This window comes from Pelophylax lessonae (genome assembly GCF_965119305.1).
Source record: "Pelophylax lessonae genome assembly, chromosome: 13".
Lineage (NCBI taxonomy): Eukaryota > Metazoa > Chordata > Amphibia > Anura > Ranidae > Pelophylax > Pelophylax lessonae.
The window spans coordinates 9,315,986-9,337,459 of NC_138780.1; the positions used below are offsets into that span (position 1 = coordinate 9,315,986).

Genomic DNA, 21,474 nt, shown 5'->3' on the forward strand with positions numbered 1-21,474 from the left:
GAAGGAGGTCCAAATTCCTCTACATAAAGCTTTATATAACCAGAGGGGTCACCAGCAGGAGGAAGGAGGTCCTGATTCTTCTATATAGATCTTCATTTGTACCATATTTTGAATACTGTGTCCCATGTTATTGATGGAAGATATTGATTGAAGAAGTTCAGAGATTGACAACTAAAATGGTGAAAGGGATGAAACATATTAAGAGAGACTTTGGGAACTTCATACAGTCTGGAGGAAAGAAGGGAAAGGTGGGACATAACCGAAATTTTTAAATACACGACGGGTGTGAATTAGGTTCAGGAGGACGGAATTTTTAATATACAGTAGTTAAGATAAAGGATCCGGGGCCTCCAGCATCAGAAGGAGAGTGCAAAGCTACCCTTAAGAGCCGGTTCACACTATTACGACTTGCCAGGCGACTTGGTCAGCCTGGCACGTCGCGCACCGTTGGGTCCATTGAGTAGTACAGGACCGGTTCTAATAGGAGAGACACAAGTCGCTCCGACTTAGAAAAAGGGTCCTGTACTACTTCGGGGCGACCTGGAGGCGACTTGCGTAGACATTCATTATATGAAGCCCGTGCAAGTCGCGACGAAGTCGCGGTGCACGCGACGAAGTCGCGGTGCACGCAACTTCACAGGTCGCCCCCTAAGTCGGAGCGACCTAGTGTGAACGGGGGCTCAAAGGTATTTTTTTTACAGAAAGAGTAGTTGATGCTTGGAATTGACCTCCAGCAGAGGTGGTAAGTCATTTACAGTAAGTGGTTTTAAAAATACTTGGGACAAACATAGATCTATACTTGGACAAAAAGGACAGCAAAACAAAAAAAATGGACTGCTTGACCTTTTTTCTGCCGTGACTCTTCAATGTTTCTAAACAACAGCAAGTTTTTCAGACCTTTCATACTCATTTCGAGCTGTTTGTCATTTGTATTTAGAATTTGCCGTAATTGAATGAAAACATCTCAGTGCTGTTGATAGTCATCATAAAGCCTGGCTCTGGTCTGTGACTAATCCTGCAAGGAGGCTGACAAAGAGTTAAAGGAATAGTAGAGGCTGGGACACACCTCTTGCTCACTCAGCCACCATTCCAAACACAGACTGAAAAGTGAATGTGAGAAGACGGGAGAGGAAGAGGGGCACGCTGGGCTTCGGGTGGAAAGGTAAGTTGCATTTCGCATGCTCGCTACCTCCAGAGACGACGTTAGAATTGGGCAACTTTTTGCGACTAAAAACTGTGCCAATCTCCGCTCTTGGTGGAAATTTTCACTGTAAGGTTCTATAATCTAAATTTAACCTTGCTGACCTAATCACTGTCACTTATATGCGTGAACCTGGAAGACTCACCTGCAGTGAATGTTTGGTTAATATCAGATTCACTTCTAAACATGTTATTAAGTTTGACTTCTCTAAGACGCGTCTCGTTTTATGACGACTGGCACTTTAATACGGTTGGATGGGGGCGATGGTGCTGATTGTGAACTGCATTGATAGGCTGTGCATGTCCATAGCCTGAGGCACCCTACACCTGTTTCCAGTGCAACCGAATTCCATGAATAAAGTTCGTCTTGGAGTACCGGAGCTGTTTATTTAAATTTGTGGCTTTAAAATTAATTTTAAAGCCTCAAAATAATAAAAAAATAAAAAATGTATTTTGTAACGGACAACAAAAGATATTTTTAGCTGGATTTTAGGTCGGTAGAAGGTTTGGACTAAATGGTTCCTTTAAGTGGACATACCTTTGTCACAAAGAGTAGACTGTCCTTGTGTTGAGTCATTTTACTTCTGGGTACGTCCTTTTTAGAAACAGCTTCACGTTAAATGTTCTTTGTTGGCTGGCGATGGACATTAATTTGAAAGACTTAAAATAATAAAAAAATTAAAATCAATTTGTTACGGACAACAAAAGATATTTTTAGCTGGATTTTAGGTCGGTAGAAGGTTTGGACTAAATGGCTCCTTTAGGTGGACATACCTTAGTTACGAAGAGTAGACTGTCCTTGTGTTGAGTCATTTTCTTTCTGGGTACGTCCTTTTAGAAACAGCTTCACGGTAAATGTTCTTTGTTGGTTGGTGATGGACATTAATTTTAAAGCCTTAAAATAATAAAATATTTAAAATTAACTTTGTAACGAACAAAAGAAAGATATTTTTAGCTGGATTTTAGGTCGGTAGCAGGTTTGGACTAAATGGCTCCTTTAGGTGGACATTCCTTAGTTACGAAGAGTAGACTGTCCTTGTGTTGAGTCATTTTCTTTCTGGGTACGTCCTTTTAGAAACAGCTTCACGTTAAATGTTCTTTGTTGGTTGGCGATGGACATTAATTTTTAAAGCCTTAAAATAATAAAATATTTAAAATTAACTTTGTAATGAACAAAAAAAGATCATTTTAGCTGGATTTTAGGTCAGTAGCAGGTTTGGACTAAATGGTTCTTTAGGTGGACATACCTTAGTTACGAAGAGTAGACTGTCCTTTTGTTGAGTCATTTTCCTTCTGGGTACGTCCTTTTAAAAACAGCTTCACGTTAAATGTTCTTTGTTGGTTGGCGATGGACATTCATTTTTAAAGCCTTAAAATAATAAAATATTTTAAATTAACTTTGTAATGAACAAAAAAATATATTTTTAGCTGGATTTTAGGTCGGTAGCAGGTTTGGACTAAATGGCTCCTTTAGGTGGACATACCTTAGTTACGAAGAGTAGACTATCCTTGTGTTGAGTCATTTTCCTTCTGGCTACGTCCTTTTAGAAACAGCTTCAGGTTAAATGTTCTTTGTTGGTTGGTGATGGACATTCATTTTTAAAGCCTTAAAATAATAAAATATTTTAAATTAACTTTGTAATGAACAAAAAAAGATATTTTTAGCTGGATTTTAGGTCGGTAGCAGGTTTGGACTAAATGGCTCCTTTAGGTGGACATACCTTAGTTACGAAGAGTAGACTGTCCTTGTGTTGAGTCATTTTCTTTCTGGGTACGTCCTTTTAGAAACAGCTTCACGGTAAATGTTCTTTGTTGGTTGGCAATGGACAGACGGTTCATGCGGCTACATAATATTCTGCAGGACGCTTGCTGCGTTAGAGAAATCAAATTGTACGACTGGCACAGCCAGTTATACGACTGGCACAGCCAGTTGTACGACTGGCACAGCATTTAAAGCTCAACTCCTGGCACATAAAACTTTCACTCAAATATATTCCTCCACACCCATAAAGGATATAAATACACTTTGTGATGGCTGCATAATCTTTTTGAAGATCCCTTATTGTTTATTTTCACCTGGTGCTCCTGCCAGTAACACACTTCCTGTCCTAGGGAGACAACAACGCTCACTCAGCAAAATGGAGCCAGCAACCAGGTGTCCACTGCGAGATATGAATCCTTTATTAATTACATCGGGGATCCTCAAACTAGGGCCCTCCAGCTGTTGCGGAACTACACATCCCATGAGGCATTGTAAAACTCTGATATTCACAGACGTTACTAGGCATGATAGGAATTGTAGTTCCTGAACAACTGGAGAGCCATAGTTTGAAGACCCCTGAACTACATAGTGAGAAGTCTAACACGTTTCGTCTTGTAGGTGGGGTTCTGCGGCAATAACTCACACAGCTAGTTGCAACAGAAAACTTATATTGAAGGCAGCAACAGCTCACGAAAACTTGGAGGGACAGCTACCTAGCCAGGCACACTCACAGTTTCCAAAAACGTGAAGAAGTAGGTTCCAACCCAAGCAACAGCGTCTGTTGAGCGGGGAGAGAATGAGGCTTGGCTGTCTCATGCTCTATCAGGAAGATATCCAGATAGATGCAACCCTATGCTTTCCCTCCTCATCAGGAACCTTTCCCTAGACACAGGGTACCTTTCTCTACTCTACCCACTCGCATAGAGCACACCAAACCCAGTCTTAACCACTTCACCCAAATGGACATTCCTGTACATCCTTGGGTTTCAGTGGTTATACCGGGATGTTGGATGCACCTACAGTAAGGTGACCAGATTTTTTAAATAAAATCTGGTGACATATTTTTTATTATATTTTTTTTATGGCAGATGGTAAACTATTTTATATTTTCCTCAAATAGTCCATTATACAGAAGATAGTCAGAGACTGCGGACATAGTACAGGAGATGGTAAGAGACTGCGGACATAGTTCAGGGGATGGTCAGAGACTGCGGACTTAGTACAGGAGATGGTCAGAGACTGCGGACAAAGTACAGGAGATGGTCAGAGACTGCGGACATAGTACAGGGGATGGTCAGAGACTGCAGACATAGTACAGGGGATGGTCAGAGACTGCGGACATAGTACAGGGGATGGTCAGAGAGTGCAGACATAGTACAGGGGATGGTCAGAGACTGCGGACATAGTACAGGAGATGGTCAGAGACTGCATACATAGTACAGGAGATGGTCAGAGACTGCGGACATAGTACAGGAGATGGTCAGAGACTGCGGACATAGTACAGGGGATGGTCAGAGACGGCAGACATAGTACAGGGGAGGGTCAGAGACTGGTTACGAAAAGGAAGGCGCCGCTGTTTGGAGACCTACAACACTGACCTGACAGTAACCACTTCAACCGTTCTAGTGGTTTTTTACACAGTAACGCGTTTCCCCACCGCTCAGGGATGTCATTTTATTCACGCTGCTTTCCATGCTGTTTACGAAAGGGAAGATGCCACTGTTCCACCATGTGAGCCGCAGTTTGTAGACCTACAGCGTGGACCTGTTGGTGATGAGTTCTACCGTTCTAGTGGTTTTTATACAGATGTACGTTGTTTTACATGTGACTCTTTGATAGGTTTTAATACATTTCGATTTTATTGCACTTGGGGTGGCTTTTCCTTTTTTCTCTCTCCTCTCCACAAGAGGTGTGAGACCAGAACAACCATCACTGAACCAGGGTTGGAGCCCAGTGCTGTATTTTGGCCTAGGCCGACAAGGCCCAGGCCTAGGGCGGCACTTTGCAGGGGGGCGTCAAAAAAGTCCCCCTCCACCTTAGACTCTATTGGCCACTGATTGCTAGAGCTGCCTCACCCTCTCTCTCTCTCTCTTTCTCTCACCCCCCCTCTCTCTCTCTCAGCCGCCCTCTTTATCTCTCTCTCTCATCCCCCTCTCTCTCTCTCATCCCCTATCTCTCTCTCTCACCCCTCTCTCTCTCTCACCCCTCTCTCTCTCATCCCCCCTATCTCTCTCTCACCCCCCCTCTCTCTCACTCCCTCTCTCTACCTCACATCCCCCTCTATCTCTCTCTCATCCCCCCTCTCTCTCATCCCCCTCTCTCTCTCATCCCCCCTCTCTCTCATCCCCCTCTCTCTCTCATCCCCCCCTCTCTCTCCCTCACATCCCCCTCTATCTCTCTCTCATCCCCCCCTCTCTCTCATCCCCATCTCTCTCTCATTTCCCCCCTCTCTCTCCCACCCCCCTCTCTCTCTCTCTCTCTCATCCCCCCTCTCTCTCTGTCTCTAATCCCCTCTCTCAACCCCCCCCCCTCTCTATTTCTCATCCCCCTCCCTCTTACCCCCCTCTCTCTCTCATACCCCTTCTCTCTCTCAAACCCCCTCTCTCTCTCCCTCCCTCACCCACCCCCCCTCTCTCTCTCTCCCCCCTTCCATAAAAAATGCTGCTTTAGCATCTCCACCCCAGCTAGTTTACAATTCACACCTTCAGCCAGGTGGATGAGAGGATTAACACCTATGAAGTCTTCTTTGACACCCAAGGATTATGTAACTACAACAAAGTGGTTCCACGACTTCCACACCTCCTATCAAGTTCTTGGACAATCAGCATCTGCCTTGACAGATTCTTTGGTAATTGGATCAGTGTGCTTCCTGTGTGGATCTAAATGCCGGGGCATCTTCCTGACTTTGATTAGAATTGAAGAAGTGGCTTAGAGAAGCTACGAAACATCTTCAGTATTACAGATCAAATCCAGCTGGAGGTAACTACTACTAGCTATTTCAGGTCAGCTGATGAATCTGGATAAATGGATGGTCCTAAATTTACATTTTTCTTTTACAATAAGGCTCGCTTCACACTAGTCCGGCACCGTTGTCACGTGACTTCGGCTCCTATTACTTTAGCACATCTCCAAAATCGCACGATTTCCAGCGCAACTTTGGAGCGTGACTTTGATGCGACTTTTGGTGCCATTTTGATTCAACTTGACATTCTGTGGATCAAAGTCGCATCAAAAGTCACACCAAAGTAGTGAGTGCAGGCACCTTTTCGAAGACTTTAACCACTTAAGCCCTGGAAAATTTGGCTGCTCAAAGACCAGGCCCTATTTTGCGATTCGGCACTGCGTGACTTTAACGGACAATTGCGCGGTTATGCGACGCTGTATCCAAATGAAAATGACGTCCTTTTTCTCTCACAAACAGAGCTTTCTTTTGGTGGTATTTGATCACCTGTGCGATTTTTACTTTTTGCGCTATAAACAAAAAAAGAGCGACAATTTTGAAAAAATAACAATATTTTTCACATTTTTTTTATATGAAATTCTCAAAAAAAAAAAAGTAAAAATCTAATTTTTTTTAACATTTTAGGCCAATTTGTTTTCTGCTACACATTTTTGGTAAAAAAAAATCGCACTAAGCGTATTTTGATTGATTTGCACAAAAGTTATTGCGCTTACTAACTGATTTATGTCATTTTTATTGTTTTTTTTTTTAACTAGTAATGGCGGCGATGTGCGATTTTTTTTTTTTTTTTTTGCGGGACTGCGACATTGCAGCGGACAGATCGGACCCTTGACTGACATTTTTTACCCTTTTGGGGTTACCAGTGACATTACTACAGTAATCAGTGCTATAAATATGCACTGTTACTGTAAAAATGACACTGGTAGTGAAGGGGTTAACTTTATTGGTGATCAAGGGGTTAAGTGTGTCCCTAGGGGCGTGTTTCTAACTGTCAAGGGGCGTGGCTTGTTAGATCATAACAGCGACATACGATCCTACATAGCAGGATCGCATAGCCTCTGTCATGATCTAAGGGAGAATGACAGGCGGCTGTGTTTACATCAACCGCCTGCCTTTCTCCCTCTCCTGCGGGAGATCGCGAGTGGCCGGCGGACATCGGAGCCGCCGGTCACTTGGCCCGGGATGTCAGGGAATGAGCGGGGGCGGGAGCGCGCCTCCAGCGGCGCGTGCTCGCCCCCTAGAGGCTCGTGGACGAGTGACGTACCCCTACGTCACTTTGCCCAGGATGGGCTGACCGCCGCCGTATATAGTCGTGCGGCGGTTGGCAAGTGGTTAAGGCCTGGTTCACACCTACGCTTTTTTTTTTTGTGCTTTTTGCAGAAACGCACTACAGTTCATTTTACATGATTTCCTATGGGACACGTTCAGATCAATGCTTTTTTTCAGCCGCAGCTTTTTTGTAAAGCTTCAGGGATTTTTTAAACGCAAAATGGTGCGTTTTTGGTTCAATAGACTTCAATGGAGAAGCCGCAAAAAAGCATGTAGAGCATTTTTTTGTCGCGTTTTGCATTTTTTTTTATTTTCCTAACAACAAACTGCCCCAATACCTCCTCCAAAAAAAAAAAAAAGCGCAAAAAGCATAAAAATAAACAAAAAAAAAACAGGAATAACAAGTCAAATGCCTGCAAGAATGCAAAATGCACCACAAAAAGCAGTGTAGAAACAGATCAAAATCAAACTGCATAGGTGTGACCCAGGTCGCAGTGATTTGAACGGGTGCCATTGAAAAGAATGGTGTGCGATTTGCCATGTGACTTTGATGTCCAAAGTGTGAAGGGGACCTTAATCCACAGCGGTGTAGTGGTTAGCACTTTTGCCTAGCAGCAAAAGGGTTGCTGGTTCAAATCCCAACCACAACACTACCTCCCTAGAGTTTGTATGTTCTACCTGTGCCTGTGTAGGTTTCCTCTCACACTCCAAAGACTTTGGAGTACAACTTTGGATAAGTGCAACTTGGATACGACTTTGGCTTTGCCCAGTTATAATGGACAACTGTTGCACACAAGTTGCATTGTATAACATTCAGGTATGACTTTTATGCAACTTCTGAGGGCTATCATTGAAGATATGGTGCTCAAGTTGCAGGAAAGTTGGACCAAAGTTGTGTATGAACTACTCTGAAGTTATGCATATATGAATGGGTATCCTTGGAAAACATGGGGAACTACATGTCGTGCTACTCTGAGGTCCAAAGTTGCATGAAAAGTTGCACAAGTGTGAAGGCGGGCTTAATCCACAGTGGTGTAGTGGTTAGCACTTTCGCCTAGCAGCACAAGGGTTGTTGGTTCAAATCCCAATCCCAATCCCAACCACAACACTACCTGCCTAGAGGTTGTATGTTCTTCCTGTGCCCAAAGACTTTGGAGTACAACTTGGATACGACTTTGGCTTTGACCAGTTATAATGGACAACTGGTGCACACAAGTTGCATTGTATAACATTCAGGTATGACTTTCATGCAACTTCTGAGGGTTAACACTGAAGATATGGTCCTCAAGTTGCATGAAAGTTGGACCAAAGTAGTGCATGAACTACTCTGAAGTTGCGCATATATGAATGTATGGGTATCTTTGGAAAATATGGGGAAGTACATGTCATGCTACTCTGAGGTCCAAAGTTGCACGACAAGTTGCACAAGTGTGAAAGGGGCCTTAATCCACAGTGGTGTAGTGGTTAGCAGCACAACTGTTGCTGGTTCAAATCCCAACCACAACACTACCTCCCTAGAGTTTGTATGTTCTCCCCGTGCCTGCTTGGTTTTCCTTCACACTCCAAAGACTTACTGGTAGGGTAATTGGCTCCTATCTAAATTGGCCTTAGTATGTGAATGTGAGTTAGTGACCTTAGATTGTAAGCTCCTTGAGGGGCAGGGACTGATGTGAATGCACAATGTATATGTAAAGTGCTGTGTAAATTGACGGCACTATATAAGAACCTAAAATAAATAAAGATCCATAGCAGAACAATGGTCAGGGGTAGTGAGTTATTGTTCTATGACGGGCGAAGACGATGAGGCTTTTCCCTCGGGAGGGGCAGCGTGCATTGTCTACTGTCATTGTGGTGGAACTTGTCCAACCCCCAACGTCTCTCCTTTTATGTCTCAGAAAACAGATTGGAAAGCAACTCGTTTGTTTGGCAGGTAGAAGGTGCGAGGAGATTAAGCTGCAGATGATTACAGGGTGTGGGAAAATGGATATCCTAGAAAGAGAAAGCGATGCTGACTATGGAGCCTTTTTATCGGGGAGTCACCGGTGCTGAATCGCAAGGGTTACCCCTGGAAACATCCCCGCTTTTCAGTATCAACTCCTATTACCAGTCTTCCTGAGTGTTATATTATATATTTTTTTTATTGTTAGGTTTCAATTTGGGGCATTGTTACAACCCATTATTAAAAATAGATGTAAACCCCTAAATTGGCCATAGATAGTTCAAACCTCAGCCGGCTCAACGGGGCCCGGTCTAAATTTGATAGGCAGGCTGATTGTACCCAAGTACAGCCAGACAGATAGTTGCTGCTACCATTTCCAATTTCTTTTAGACCTCCAGATCCCTCCACAACTGTACCTCTGAAAAAAATAAAAATAAAAAAAATAAAAAATTTTTTAACTGTCCGAAAATTTCAGCCAATATCGGCCGATACCGATATCCGCTAACCAAAATATCGGTATCGGCACTAAAAAAAACGATATCGGTCGATCACTACTTATAACCACTTGCCGACCGCCCGCCGCAGATATATTGTGGCAGGCTGGCTCGGCTGCGCGAACCCACTGTACCTGTACGGGGGTTCGCGGGAGCACTCCTAGGGGCGCGCGCCTGCCCCCACTAGGCAGCGGGGATGCCGATCGACTGGACCGGCACCCGCGATCGCTCCCCACTGAGAGAGAACGACGGTCTGCTATTGTTGTTCTCACTGAAATGATCACAGAGCGCCTGTGATCCTTCTATATAGGATCACAGGTCTCTATGATCATTTCACAAGCCCCTCCCCCCACAGTTAGAAAACACACCCTAGACTGAACCCTTTGATCACCCCTGGTGTTAACCCCTCCCCTGCCAGTGTCATTATTACAGTGACAGTGCATATCTTTAGCACTGATTACTGTAGTAATGTCACTGGTACCCCCAAAAGTGTCAAAATTGTCAGTTAGGGGTCCGATCTGTTCAACGCAATGTCGCAGATCGCCGCCATTACTAGTAAAAAAAAAAATTAATAAATAAAAATGACATATACCTTTCCCGTAGTTAGTAGATGCGATAACTTTTGCGCAAACCAATCAAAATACGCTTATTGGGATTTTCTTTTACCAAAAATATGTAGCAGAAAACAAATTGGCCTAAAGGGATGAAAAAATTAGATTTTTAATTTTTGGTTTTTTTTGGGAATGGTATTTAGCAGAAAGTGAAAAATATATATATATTTTTTTTCAGAATTGTCGCTCCTTTTTTGTTTACAAAAAATAAAAATCGCACAGGTGATCAAATACCACCAAAACAAAGCTCTATTTGTGGGGAAAAAAAAGGACATCAATTTTATTTGGGTACAGTGTTGCATGACCGCGCAATTGTCAGTCAAAATAACGCAGTGCCGAATCTCAAAATATGGCCTGGTCATTAAGGGGGCAAAACCTTCCGGTCCAGAAGTGGATAAATATATTTTTACATATATGTCTGTGGTGTTCTCTTGGCCTCAAAAATCCCGCAAACCCTGGGGGGGGGGTTTCTTGTTTTATTACATTGGGATGTTGGCCAGGAAACACCGAACTCTGTAGGGATGAGTAATTTTCTATTGTCTATTGTTGCTGGGGAGGTCTATTGTTCCTGGTGGGGGAACTACTGTTGTTGGTTGGGCTTATGTTGCTGGGGGGTCAATTGCTCCCGGAAGAGGCCTACTTTTGAGGGAGGGGTCTATTATTGCTGGTTGTTGGGGGATCTATTGTTGCTGCCGGGCATCTATTTTTGCGTGTCAGTTTATTGTTGCTGGGGAGGTCTATTGTTCCTTGTGGGGGAACTATTGTTGTTGGTTGGGCTTATGTTGCTGGGGGGTCAATTGTTGCTGGAAGGGATCTACTGTTGAGGGAGGGGTGTATCGTTGCTGGCTGTTGTGGGATCTATTGTTGCTGGGGGGATCCTCTTTTTCGCGGCAGTCTATTGTTGTTGGGGAGGTCTATTGTTGCTGGTGGGGGAACTATTGTTGTTGGTTAAGCTTATGTTGCTGGGGGGGGGTGTGAATTGTTGCTGGAAGGGATATACTGTTGAGGAAGTGGTCAGTTGTTGCTGGCTGTTGGGGGATCTATTGTTTCTGGGGGGCATCTATTTTTGCGTGGAAGTCTATTGATGCTAGGGAGGTCTATTGTTCCTTGTGGGGGAACTATTGTTGTTGGTTGGGCTTATGTAGCTGGGGGGGGGGGGGGGGTCAATTGTTGCTGGAAGAGGTCCACCCTTGAGGGTGAGGTATATTGTTGCTTGCTGTTTGGGGATCTATTGTGGCTGGAGGGCCGCGATATTGACTGGACCTGAAGCAATGCCTTTGGATGGATGCAACTTGCGTACGACTTTGGCTTTGGCCAGTGATAATGGACAACTGTTGCACACAAGTTGCATTGTATTCAGGTACGACTTTTCATACTTCTGAGGGGTAACAAAAAAAAAAAAATAATAATAATAATAATCCTAATAACAAAAATAATTTTATTTTATTTTTTTGTTTGGGGTTTGAATGTTTATTTATTTCATTTGTATTATTATTTGTATTATTATTATTTTATTTTTTTGTTTGGGTTTGAATGTTTATTATTATTTCATTTTTATTATTATTAATAATAATAATTTATTTACCTTTTTATTTTTTTAAGGTTAGGGGTTAATTATTTTTTATTTATTATTACATATTCTTATTTATTATTCATTTATGATTATTTCTAGTTATTTGTGTATTTATTTGACATTTATTCACTCATATATTATTACTATTTATTATGTTTTTTTATTTGAGCAGAAAACTGCGTGACAAAAATGTGCGAAAGTGCGCAAATCACACGTTTCCATTAATTTCAAACATGCAAATTTGCCTAATTTTAAGTTACAAAAAAACCCCAGATCTTTTTTGCTCTTCAGGTGTTTGGTGTCAGGTGATTGGAGGGGAGATGTGACCCGTCTCCACAGAGAATCATTCATTTTTTTCTCCTCCAGCATTTTGGAGCTTGGAGGAGAGGAGAGGAATCAGGAGAGGAGAGGAGAGGAGGAGAGGGGAGGAATCAGGAGAGGAGAGGAATCAGAAGAGGAGGGGAGGGGAAGAGAGGAATCAGGAGAGAAGGAGAGGAGGAAAGGAGAGGAGGAGAGGGGGAGAGGAATCAGGAGAGAAGGAGAGGAATCAGGAGAGGAATCAGGAGAGGAGGGGCGGAATCAGGAGAGGAGGGGAGGAATCAGGAGAGGAGGGGAGGAATCAGGAGAGAAGGAGCGGAATCAGGAGAGGAGGGGAGGAATCAGTAGAGAAGGAGAGGAATCAGGAGAGGAGGGGAGGAGAGGTGGAGAGGAATCAGGAGAGAAGGAGAGGAATCAGGAGAGGAGGAGAGGAATCAGGAGAGGAGGGGAGGAATCAGGAGAGAAGGAGAGGAATCGGGAGAGGAGGAGAGGAATCAGGAGAGGAGGATATAAATCAGGAGAGAAGGAGAGGAATCAGGAGAGGAGGAGAGGAATCAGGAGAGAAGGAGAGGAATCAGGAGAGGAGGGGAGGAATCAGGAGAGGAGGAGAGGAATCAGGAGAGGAGGGGAGGAGAGGTGGAGAGGAATCAGGAGAGAAGGAGAGGAATCAGGAGAGGAGGAGAGGAATCAGGAGAGGAGGGGAGGAATCGGGAGAGGAGGAGAGGAATCAGGAGAGGAGGATATAAATCAGGAGAGAAGGAGAGGAATCAGGAGAGGAGGAGAGGAATCAGGAGAGAAGGAGAGGAATCAGGAGAGAAGGAGAGGAGAGGTGGAGAGGAATCAGGAGAGGAGGGGAGGAATCAGGAGAGAAGGAGAGGAATCAGGAGAGAAGGAGAGGAGAGGTGGAGAGGAATCAGGAGAGAAGGAGAGGAGAGAAGGAGAGGAATTAGGAGAGAAGGAGAAGAGAGGTGGAGAGGAATCAGGAGAGAAGGAGAGGTGGAGAGGAATCAGGAGAGAAGGAGAGGAGAGGTGAAGAGGAATCAGGAGAGAAGGAGAGGAGAGGAGAGGTGGAGAGGAATCAGGAGAGAAGGAGAGGAGAGGTGGAGGGGAATCAGGAGAGAAGGAGAGGAGAGTTGGAGAGGAATCAGGAGAGAAGGAGAGGAGAGGTGGAGAGGAATAGAGGAATCAGGAGAGGTGGAGAGGAATCAGGAGAGGAGAGGCGAGGTGGAGAGGAATCAGGAGAGAAGGAGAGGAGTGGAGCGGTGGAGAGGAATCAGGAGAGGAGGAGGAGAGGAATGAGGAGAGGAGGAGAGGAGAGGTGGCGAGGAATCAGGAGAGAAGGAGAGGAGAGGTGGAGAGGAATCAGGAGAGGAGAGGAGAGGAGGAGAGGAATCAGGAGGGAAGGAGAGGAGAGGTGGAGAGGAATCAGGAGAGGAGAGGTTGAGAGGAGAGGTGGAGAGGAATCAGGAGAGGAGGAGAGGAGAGGTGGAGAGGAATCAGGAGAGAAGGAGAGGAGAGGTGTAGAGGAATCAGGAGAGAAGGAGAGGAGAGGAGGAATCAGGAGAGAAGGAGAGGAATCAGGAGAGGAATCAGGAGAGAAGGAGAGGAATCAGGAGAGAAGGAGAGGAGAGGAGAGAAGAGGAATATGCAATTGTGCAAGACTGAAGGGGAGAGGGGGGGGGGGGGGTTCAGCATTAAATAGACAGGAATTTTTGGCAGTATTGTAAATCATTAGCAATTCCCAGAACATCTTCTGACACCCAGGAGAGAGCGGTGTCTGGCCTGGCAGGGGGACAGAACAGAGAGGTATTATAAGTAAATATCAGGGGCGGGGCTAAGCTGTGTTTTAGGTTGGTAAAGGGGGGGGGGGACATTTTCCAAATTCCTCTGCCAGAGACATTGGAGACCGGCTCTGTCCACAACATGAGGACTTTCTGTTCTCCAACTGAGAACATCAGGAACCTTCTACAGAGCTAATATTTTTACCCATTACTAGTAAAAACAAAAAATAAAAATAAAAATGACAAATCTTTCCCGTAGTTAGTAAATGCGATAACTTTTGCGTAAACCAAAATACACTTATTGCGATTTTTTTTTTACCAAAAATATGTAGCAGAAAACAAATTGGCCTAAAATGTTAAAAAATTTAGATTTTTACATTTTTTTGGGGGAATGTTATATATCAGAATGTGAAAAGTATTGTTTTTTTTTTTTCAAAATTGTCGCTCTTTTATTCAAAAATTAAAAATCGCACAGGTGATCAAATACCACCAAAAGAAAGCTCTATTTGTGGGGGGGAAAAAGGACATAAATTTTATTTGGGTACAGCGTTGCACGACCACGCAATTGTCTGTTAAATAACACAGTGCCAAATCGCAAAATATAGCCTGGTCAGGAATGGGGTAAAATCTTCCGGTCTTAAAGTGGATAAAAATACACTCATTGAGAATTTTTTTGTCAAAGACATGTAGCTAAATACATTTTGGCCGAAATATATGACAAAAATTTAATATATTGGATATTTTTTAACAAAGTTGAAAATGTCAATTTTTCGCAAAATTTTCGCTAATTTTTTTATTAATATCGCAAAAAATAAAAATCGCACAGGTGATCAAATACCACCAAAAGAAAGCTCTGTTTGTGGGGAAAAAAAGATGTAAATTTTGTTTGGGTACAGTATTGCATGACCGCGCAATTGTCAGTTAAAGTTACGCAGTGCCGAGTTGAAAAAAGTGGCCTGGTCATTGAGCAGCCAAATCCTCCGGTCTGAAGGTGGTTAATGCATTTACACAGCAAATTTCTCATACAGTAAATAGACCCCCCCCCCCCTAAGATCCCCCACCCTTTCCACCACCACAGGAAGCAAATGCTGAAAGAAATGATGTATTAGGGAAAAAAAGGAAAGGAAAATAAGAACAGCTGTCAATTTGTAGCCAAAGGGTGTTTTTTTTTAACCACTTTACCACCGGAGGATTTTGCTGTCCTACGTCCAGGCCACTTTTTGCGATTCGGCGCTGTGCGAATTTAACTGACAATTGCGCGCCCGTGCAACGCTCTACCCAAAAGAAATTTACGTCCTTTTTTTCCCCACAAACAGAGCTTTCTTTTGGTGGTATTTGATCACCTGTGCGATTTTTATTTTTTGCACTATAAACAAAAAAAGAGCGTCAATTTTGAAAAAATAACAATATTTTTCACATTTTTTATATGAAATTCCCCCCCAAAAAAAAGTAAAAATCGAAATTTTTTAAAATTTTCGGCCAATTTGTTTTCTGCTACCTATGTTTGGTAAAAAAAAAAATCACAATAAGCGTATTTTGATTGGTTTGCGCAAAAGTTATTGCGTTTACTAACTAAGGGAAAGATTTCTGTTATTTTTGGTGTTTTTTTTCTTAACTAGTAATGGCGGCGATCTGCGATTTTTTTTGCGGGACTGCAACATTGCGGCGGACAGATCGGACCCTTGACTGACATTTTTGACACTTTTGGGGGTACCAGTGACATTTCTACAGTAATCAGTGCTATACATATGCACTGTTACTGTAAAAATGACACTGGCAGGGAAGGGATTAATTTTATTGGAAAGGAAGGGGTTAATGTATGCCTGGTGCTTACTGACGTGTGTGGGGGGAGGGGACTGTGTGACACAGGGACAGATCACATGTTCAGCTATGCTGAACCCTGCAATCTGACCCTGCCTGTCACTTAGGAGATCCGCCCGCTTTGTTTACACAAGCGGGCGGATCTCCAAACTCGATTCCCCGAAGATCGGGGAAGAGTGGTGGTGATCACCGCCGCTCCTCCCCTGGCCCGACTCCCGCTGTGACTGAATACAGCGGGAGCGAGCCTCCGGCGGCGCGCATGTGCCGCCCACAAGGGGAGGAGTCCAATGACATAGGTCTACGTCGCTGGACGGGAACGAGACACTTTGCCGCAGTAGGGCTCCAGTGAGCGGTCGGCAAGTGGTTAAGGAAGACCCTGTTAGGCATGCCGGATTCATTTCAGTGCTGGGATGAGAAGAAGCTCTCAGGACAATAAACCTGGACTATTAAGACGGCTAAACAAATTCTTCTTCCCGAACACCCTGCTAAAGGGATCTGTGACCCGGGACAAGGATTCTGAAGTCTCCTCCTGTACATCTGATGTCAGATCTTCTTGATTTGGAAATAACAAAGAGGGTACAGGGTCAACAGCACCCCCCCCCCCCCGGCAATCCTTAAAGTGGTACTTACCTGTATCCGAGCACCACCCACTGAAAACCCTTTTTAATTTTTTTAATATTCAAAGTACACTTCCCATCCATACATGTCCCCATGTTTTATTTTGAGAAATCACTCACCTAGCAATTCTTTCAACTGCCATTTTGAATAAGGGCAGATGTTTCATGTAGTATTTACTTCCTGGAGTCCATCTGTCCTTGGCTCAGGCATGCAGGCAGGAGGGTGTGCTTAGCTGAGGAAGCCCTTCCTCCCCTCCTGAAGACTCTTGGGATGCATAAAAATATTTTTGCCTAGGCCGGAAACCAGAAAGAATGCAGGCAGGAGGGTGTACTTTGGTAAAGAAAGCCCCTCCTCCTCTGCTGAAGACTCCTGGGATGCAGGACATTATTTTGGCCTAGGCCAGAAACCAGGAAGCATGCGGGCAGGAGGGTGTGCTTGGCTGAGAAAGCTCCTCCTCCCCTCTTGAAGACGTTATGACATAATTTTGGGCTAGGCCAGAAACCAGGAAGCATGCGGGCAGGAGGGTGTGCTTGGCTGAGAAAGCTCCTCCTCCCCTCTTGAAGACTCTATGACATAATTTTGGCCTAGGCCAGAAACCAGGAAGCATGCTGGAAGGAGGGTGTGCTTAGCTGAGAAAGCTCCTCCTCCCCTCCAGAAGACTCCTGGGATGTATGACATAATTTTTGCCTAGGCCAGAAACCAGGAAGCATGCAGGCAGGAGGGAGTGCTTGGCTGAGAAAGCTCCTCCACCCCTCTTGAAGATTTCTTGACATAATTTTGGCCTAGGCCAGAAACCAGGAAGCATGCGGGCAGGAGGGTGTGCTTAGCTGAGAAAGCTCCTCCCCCCTCCTGAAGACTCTTGGGATTTATGACATCATTTTGGCCCAGGCAAGAAACAAGGAAGCATGCAGGCAGGAGAGTGCGCTTGGCTGAAAAAGCTCCTCCTCCCCTCCTGAAGACTCCATGACATAATTTTGGCTTAAGCCAGAAACCAGGAAGCATGCAGGCAGGAGGGTGTACTTAGCAAAGAAAGCCCCTCCTCCGCTCCTAAAGACTCCTGGGATGCAGGACAATTATTTTGGCCTAGGCCAGAAACCAGGCAGGAGGGTGTGCTTAGCTGAGAAATTCCCTTAGCAAGAAATTCCCTCCTCTAGATGAAGACTCCTGGGATGTATGACATTGTTTTGGCCTAGGCCAGAAACCAGGAGGCGTGCAGGCAGGAGGGTGTGATTAGCTAAGAAAGCTCCTCCTTCCCTCCTGAAGACTCCTGGGATGTATGATATCATTTTGGCCGAGGCCAGAAACCAGGAAGCATGCAGGCAGGAGGGCGTGCTTAGCTGAAAAAAACCCTCTTCCTCTCCTGAAGACTCCTGGGATGCATGACATAATTTGGCCTAGGCCAGAAACCAGGAAGCATAAGGACAGGAGGGCGTGCTTAGCTGAGAAAGCTCCTCCTCCCCTCCTGAAGACTCCTGGGATGTATGACATAATTTTGGCCTAGGCCAGAAACCAGGAGGCATGCAGACAGGTGGGTGTGATTTGCTGAGAAAGCTCCTCCTCCCCTCCTGAAGACTCCTGGGATGTATGACATCATTTTGGCCTAGGCCAGAAACCAGGAAGCATGCAGGCAGGAGGATGTGGTTGGCTGAGAAAGCTCCTCCTCCCCTCCTGAAGACTCCTGGGATTTATGACATAATTTTGGCCTAGGCCAGAAACCAGGGATCAACTTGAAATGTAAAAAAAAGTTTAAATGAAGTAAATATAATATACTCTCCTATCCATATACTAGTGCTAGCAGTATAAGGATCACATATAGTCAATGCTGATTGAGAGAGTGAAGTTTCACTTTAAAGCGTATGTAATCCCAAGAGCAAAATATGATGAAATTGCAGCTTTCAGGTATTCAGATTTGGTGTCTGCATTCCTTTTTTTCATACATTTTTGTTTATTTAAACCCGGTGATCCTGCCATTAACTCACTTCTACGGTGACAATGCTGCTAAGTACAGTGGGGTTACAACCGTACCAAGCAGTTGGGCGACAACTATACCAAGCAGTTGGGTGACAACTGTAAAGAGCAGTTGAGTGACAACCATACTGAACAGGTGGGTGACAACCATATTGAGCAGGTGGGTGACAACCATACTGAGCTGTTGGGTGACAACAATGCCAAGCAGTTGGGTGACAACCGTATCAAGCAGTTGGGTGACAACCATACTGAGCAGTTGGGTGACAATCGTATCAAGCAGATTGGTGACAACCATACTGAGCAGGTGGGTGACAACCATACTGAGCTTTTGGGTGACAACCATACTGAGCAGTTGGGTGACAATCGTATCAAGCAATTGGGTGACAACCATACTGAGCAGGTGGGTGTCAACCATACTGAGCTAGTGGATGACAACCATGCCGAGCAGTTGGGTGGCAAGCATACTGAGCAGTTGGGTGGCAAGCATACTGAGCAGTTGGGTGACAACTGTACTGAGCAGAGCAGTTGGGTGACAACCATACAAGCAGTTGGGCGACAACTGTAAAGAGTAGTTGAGTGACAACCGTACCGAGCAGCTGGGAGACAACCATCTGGAACAGGAGGGTGACAACCATACTGAGCAGTTGGGTGTAAACTGTATCAAGCAGTTGGGTGACAACCATAGTGAGCTGGTGGGTGACAACCAAACTGAGCTGGTAGGTGACAACCATACCGAGCAGGTGGGTGACAACCATACCGAGCAGTTGGGTGACAACCATACCGAGCAGTTTGGTGACAACCATGCCGAGCAGTTGGGTGGCAAGCATACTGAGCAGTTGGATGACAACTGTACCGAGCAGTTGGGTGACAATCATACCAAGCAGTTGGGCAACAACTGTAAAGAGCAGTTGAGTGACAACCGTACCGAGCAGCTGGGTGACAACCATCTGGAACAGGAGGGTGACAACCATACTGAGCAGTTGGGTGTAAACTGTATCAAGCAGTTGGGTGACAACCATAGTGAGCTGGTGGGTGACAACCAAACTGAGCTGGTGGGTGACAACCATACCAAGCAGGTGGGTGACAACCATACCGAGCAGTTGGGTGACAACCGTACCGAGCAGTTTGGTGACAACCATGCCGAGCAGTTGGGTGACAACAGTACCAAGCAGCATTGTCACCCTAGGACAGGGAGTGTGGTAGCACTACATAACACTGTGCTAGGACTACATACCACCTCCCTCTCTCCCTGCATACCAGAGGGAGATGTTTTAAAGTCCACGGAGATCTCAGAGAACAATGCTCACTGATAACTGTCCAGAGGCAGGGGGCTGTGCACAGTGTGAGAAGCTCACAGTGTGCAGTGAAATCAGAGGAAGCCATGATTTCAGTACAGAAGAGGAGCCAATACAACATGTGAAAGGCTGGAGGGACTGTGCAGATTCCTCACCTTCAATCAGCCGATTGCTGTCTGTTCTACCCCTATACTGGTTGCTAAGACGTGCCAGGGGGACAACACTGTCACCTCTCTGGATGAACCGGACCTTCAGGTTTTGTTCCTGTTCTCTCTATAGACCCCGAGGCAGCAGCTGCTACAAACCTGTTCAGGGACCGGCCGTGCTGTAAAAAAAAAAAAAAGCCTTAGATACCCTAAAGATTAAGATGTATCTAAACCTAAAAACAATAATATCCTATGTCACGCTTACAGGTCTTTAGATTTAATTCATTTTCTTTTGTATCCCTTTACTTTCACCTGGTGATCCTGCCAGAAACACACTTCCTGTTCTACCATTGCTGGGACAAGGTCCTCCAGTGCCCAGGGCAAAGGTGCCAACTGCCCAGCCTTGTAACAGAAGGAAGGCACCCCCATCCCTATGGTAAACCTTTGTGCCCAGGGCATGCGCCGCCTCCTGCCCACCCCTTGTTCTGGCTCTGTGTTCTACAGTGACAACGTTCACTCACTGCACTGTATCTATGGAGGAAGCCATGGTCCACTGTATCCATGGAGGAAGCCATGGTTCACTGTATCTATGGAGGAAGCCATGGTCCACTGTATCTATGGAGGAAGCCATGGTTCACTGTATCTATGGAGGAAGCCATGGTTCACTGTATCTATGGAGGAAGCCATGGTTCACTGTATCTATGGAGGAAGCCATGGGTCACTGTATCTATGGAGGAAGCCATGGTTCACTGTATCTATGGAGGAAGCCATGGTTCACTGTATCTATGGAGGAAGCTATGGGTCACTGTATATATGGAGGAAGCCATGGTCCACTGTATCTATGGAAGAAGCTATGGGTCACTGTATAAATGGAGGAAGCCATGGTGTACTTTATTTATGGAGGAAGCCATGGTTCACTGTATCTATGGAGGAAGCCTTGGCTCACTGTATCTATGGAGGAAGCCATGGCTCACTATATCCATGGAGTAAGCCATGGTTCACTGTATCTATGGAGAAAGCCATGATTCACTGAATCTATGGAGGAAGCCATGGTTCACTGTATCTATGGAGGAATCCATGGCTCACTATATCCATGGAGTAAGCCATGGTTCACTGTAACTATGGAGAAAGCCATGATTCACTGAATCTATGGAGGAAGCCATGGCTCACTGTATCTATGGAGGAATCCATGGCTCACTATATCCATAGAGTAAGCCATGGTTCACTGTATCTATGGAGTAAGCCATGGTTCACTGTATCTATGGAGGAAGCTATGGTCCACTGTACTGTATCTATGGAGGAAGCCATGGTTCACTGTATCTATGGAGGAAGCCATGGCTTACTGTATCTATGGAAGAAGAAATGGTCCACTGTATCTATGGAGGAAGCCATGGTTCACTGTATCTATGGAGGAAGCCATGGTTCACTGTATCTATGGAGGAAGCCATGGCTTACTGTATCTATGGAAGAAGAAATGGTCCACTGTATCTATGGAGGAAGCCATGGTTCACTGTATCTATGGAGGAAGCCATGGTTCACTGTATCTATGGATTAAGCCATAGCTCCCTGTATCTATGGAGGAAGCCATGGTTCACTGTATCTATGGAGGATGCAATGGTGCACCGTATCTATGGAGGAAGCCATGGTTCACTGTATCTATGGAGGAAGCCATGGTGCACTGTATCTATGGAGGAAGCCATGGTTTACTGTATCTATG

The 21,474-nt window shown here is 44.9% G+C and overlaps 1 protein-coding gene and 1 long non-coding RNA gene across 2 annotated transcripts in view; one reads left to right on the forward strand and one right to left on the reverse strand.

Annotated features, from left to right (window-relative positions):
- LOC309543141 (uncharacterized protein) overlaps window positions 1-21,474 on the forward strand; it is a gene marked incomplete at its 3' end in the record, with an annotated part of 1,180,881 nt that overhangs the window by 491,962 nt on the left and 667,445 nt on the right. The gene's annotated exons all lie outside the window — the stretch shown is intronic.
- LOC309543168 lies at window positions 1,744-2,696 on the reverse strand. Its single transcript, XR_014224764.1, has 3 exons — window positions 2,448-2,696; window positions 1,975-2,095; window positions 1,744-1,860 (listed from the first exon to the last, which is right to left on the reverse strand). It is a non-coding gene; the product is annotated as an uncharacterized lncRNA (long non-coding RNA).